Below are 4,634 nucleotides of genomic sequence, written 5' to 3' on the forward strand. Positions count from 1 at the left end.
AAAATTAAAAATAAGTGGAGAATGGGTAGACATAGTATATACTGATGTGAACTATGAAGACTTCAGTTAGAGTTAATTTTAATGGCAATAAAACTCTACTTGGTCAATGTGCCTAATGCAGACATTAAAAGTGGCTTTCTATGACAGTGACAATCAGAGAATTAACTACTTCTAATTAAAGAAGGGGGTTAAAAACAACAAAAAGCAAAAACAATTTTTTTAAGGATTTGGGTAAATTGCCAGAACTGCACGATTCTCTGGGGACAACCCAAATCACGTGCTTAGAGAGATTACTCCTGCCCATGGACAAAAGGAGCAAGTCGCCCTCCTCAGTGGAGCGCAGCCGCTACAGCACAGACAACAGGAAATACCAAGTCCAGGTGAAATTTTCGGGACACCAGTTACCAAGAATCATCAGAATTCCAGCTGACCAGGCTCCTTTTAATCACAGAAAAGCTTCATGAATATTATCACCTCATAAGAATACAGTGTAACTGTGTTTCTCAAAAGTGCCTAACAAACTGGCCTGAGGTAGCACATCCAGGACTCCTGAGGGGAAAATCCCTGCGCGCTAATTACCACGTACAGCATTCGGTGTCCCTGATAGTATTATTTAAACATTAAGCAGGGCTAGCTTCCAGAAGAGCAAAAAATCTGCTGGAATCCAGCCACTAGCCTATTTGCCTTGTAATTCATAGGATCAGATTTATAGCCCTTTGCATATCACAGCATGGACTCAGCCTCTTCTGAGAATGTTTCCATTACTAAGTATTGTCTTCCACTCTGACTGCCTTTGAGCCCCTACAAGGACATTATTAGACAATATATCTAAGAACACTTTAAATTCTAACTAGAAATGTGCATTTCATGAATTATTCATGAAAAATCATTTTTCATAGTTTCTCCTTAATATTATTCACAAAAATGAACATTCACTGAACATTCACTATATACCAACTACTTTGTTTCTTAATTATGTTTTCATTTAGCCCCCACCTCAACTTTGTTAGGAACATTCTATTATTATCCCCATTGTATAGATGAGGGAAAGGGTTTGAAGAAGTAGCACTATAAGGACAGATTTTTTTCTGTTTTATTTACCACTGTATTTCTAGCACCTCAAACTCTGCCTGACACATAGGGGCACTCGTTTACTTGTTGAATGAATGAATGAACAAATAAACTACTAATAATTTCCCAAGACCAACCAACTGGTACGGGCAGAACTGGGATTCCAACATAGGTCTGACTTCAGAACCCAAACTTTTAACTACTATGCAAAAACCACAAACCTTTTCTTTAAATATATAATTAAAACTTACAGAAAAAGTGCAAAAACAGTACAAGGAACTGCTGTATACAATTTACCCAAATTCACTAACTGTTTCCAATGTGACCCACTGCAAATGTTTTTAAGTCAATGGATTAAGCCAGCCAGTATATACCCAAAGTTTGTTCCTATGTAAACCAAGGGTTATTCTAAATCCCCTTCTCTGTCCCTTCTGTCCCACCCGTTCCAGTCCTACGTCTCTCCCCTGACCCACTGGGCATCCTCACACCAAGCTCCAATCCTCTTGGCAACATTTCCCCTTCCCTCTCTCCAAGATTCCCCACTCCACACTGACCCAAAGGCTCTGTTCCCTTCTTGTCCTCTGCCCTGGGCCTGGAGGCACCAAGCATGGTAACACAAGGTATGCACAAAGCAAACTGTAGAAAGGAAGCAGTGTTCTCAGGGGATTGAGTTGATGAATTCATCATAGAGAAGAAAGGTAAATCAAAGGAGTACAATTTTTTTTTTTTTTTTTTTGAGGCAGCGTCTCACTCTGTTGCCCTGGGTAGAGTGCAGTGGCATTATCACAGCTTATTGCAACCTCAAATTCCTGGGCTCGAGGGATCCTTCTGCCTCAGCCTCCCAAGTAGCTGAGACTACAGGCATGTGCCACCACGGCCACCTAATTTTTCAATTTCTAGTAGACATGGTTTTCATTCTTGTTCAGGCTGGTCTCGAACTCCTGAGCTCAAGCAATCCTCCTGCCTCGGCCTCCCAGAGTGCTAGGATTACAAGAGTGAGCCACCACGCCCAGCCAAAAGAAGTATAAATTTAAGATGAGAGATTATGAAGTAAAATCCTTGAAATACTAGAAACAGACAAAATAGAAAAAGATACCAAAAATGCAAAAATTGTTGAATAGGATCACGTATCCAACTATGTGAAATGATGAAAATGTGATGTGTTAAAAAAATATATATATTTACAGTCATACACTTTTGATACCATCTTCTATTTCAAGAGACTATAACCTAGGAAAATAATTCCAAATCCAGAAAGAGCTTTTATGATATTTAGTTGTGGCATCATCTATAATAGAGAACATTTACTCACAATATCTTGTCCAACAATTGCTATTTTGGTACATTTAAACAATGAAATATTACGCAGCTATTAAAACTATTTATATGAAGCTCAGGAGTTTGGGGGGAAAAGAAAAAACCTACTGGTGAAGACTATATAATAAGTGCTTCTGATGTTACATGGAGAAAGGATTACATATGTACATCTATAGTATGATGGCAAACTGTATGTTTACTTTTTCGATGCATAGAACGTACTGTGAAGACACACATTAAAATGTTAACAGTGGCTATCCCTAGTTGGAGGGATTATGGATGGTCTTGGTTTTCACTGTTACACTCTACTGAAATATCCACATTTTCTACAGTTTCCATTATATTCCTTATGTAAACCAGAAGGATAGGAATTTAGAAAATGTAATATAAACTGATCGTTGAACAAACTATCCTAAAATTAGAATTCTTATTTCCATAATAATATGACCAACTTCTAAATTCTTTTGGGAAAACTTTTCCCACCTTTAGTGGGCCTAGGGAATGCTCAGACCAATGCACATGTGATGAGAGATCACATTTCATCGAGACTACCTAACCAATTCTAAAATGGCAATTTTTAATAATCAGTAATACCTCAAGCCATACTTTTCAGTCCTATTCTGTTTCCCCCCATTGCAACTGTTCCAGTAATTTCTTGCCTGTTGATGACTGTGACAATGTAGGAGTGGTACAGCAGCAGTACCACCAGAGGAGTGAGATGATAATAATCATTACAGTGATGTCCTCCTACCTAGTACCTGGGAGGCCTAAGATGCTATTTCATAAAGCAGGGACGACGGATTAATCCGAGGGCCTCAGATGGGTTCCATAGCACCTGTCATGGTTGAAGGGCTAGCAGCCCACCCAGGCAGCAGGTTCTCTGCAACAAAGCAGCCAGCACCATCTGGATGGGCTATAGGGGAAACAATCTGTGGAACAGCTAGGTGCTTTATCACAGGATTTTACTGTACTAGCTAAGCAATACATTGATACTGCAGGGATACAAAAGAAAAACAACTTACCTGATTTTAAGAAACAAAAGATATAATGTTTAGAGATCAGTTTCCCAAATGGTGGGCTTCACATCACTGGTGTTTATGATGGATTTTAGATGGAACAGGACATGATTATACATGATACCCTAACACCAAATTCTACAGTAGAAATCACTTCCTTTCCAATTCTTTTTCAAAATTTCAGATTCTGTTAAAGAGAAAGTCTCGGCCAGGTGCGGTAGCTCACGCCTGTAATCCTAGCACTCTGGGAGGCCGAGACAGGTGGATCATTTGAGCTCAGGAGTTCGAAACCAGCCTGAGCAAGAGCGAGACCCCATCTCTACTAAAAAAAAATAAAAAGAAATTAGCTGGACAACTAAAAATATATAGAAAAAATTAGTTGGACATGGTGGCACATGCCTATAGTCCCAGCTACGTGGGAGGCTGAGGCAGGAGGATCACTTGAGCCCAGGAGTTTGAGGTTGCTGTGAGCTGGGCTGACACCACAGCACTCTATCTAGCCAAGGCAACAGAGTGAGACTCTGTCTCAAAAAAAAAAAAAAAGAGAGAACGTCTCACATAGGTAATAGTGTATCTTTATCATCTCCTGAACACCTGGCTAATCTCCTTTTGAAGTAAAGAAAAAACAAACCCCAGTCTCAGAATCTTCCACTAGCCACAGCCTCTAACTAAGAAACACTTTTTGGGAGGCAGGAGAGCTTCCTGGTTACGAGAAGGAGCTCTAGAGTGAAATGGCCGAGATTTACACCTGCTGTCGCTCAGTGACTATGTGTAACAATTACTTCATCTCTCTGTGTCTCAATTTCCTCATCTGCAAAATGAAGATGATAATAGTACTTGACTCATGGAGTTGGTATAAGGATTACATGAACTAACCCATGTAGAGTACTCTGAACTTTGGTATATATTAAACAGCAGTCGTTATTATCGTACGGCAGGTTTTTGTGTTTTGCCTTGGTTATTTTCTACCTGTGATACTAGTTTTTCACTCATAGTGATAATAAAAAGTTTCCTTCTTGAATAAATTAATGTAGGTAAGGAAAAAAAGTGAGGTGATATAAAGAAAAGCATAAAGGCTGTCCAGATTCAGTGAGCCTCAACATATCAACTTACCAGGGCTGGACCAAACCACCCACTGTGTTCTGTGCAAATGAATGCTTTTTCCTTTTCCCCAAAAACCTAGTATTTCTCCCAAGACGAGGACCTGTCACTTTTTTTACTATCACTCAT

This window comes from Propithecus coquereli, unplaced genomic scaffold, assembly GCF_000956105.1.
Source record: "Propithecus coquereli isolate 6110/MARCELLA unplaced genomic scaffold, Pcoq_1.0 Scaffold5, whole genome shotgun sequence".
NCBI classification, from domain to species: Eukaryota; Metazoa; Chordata; class Mammalia; order Primates; family Indriidae; genus Propithecus; species Propithecus coquereli.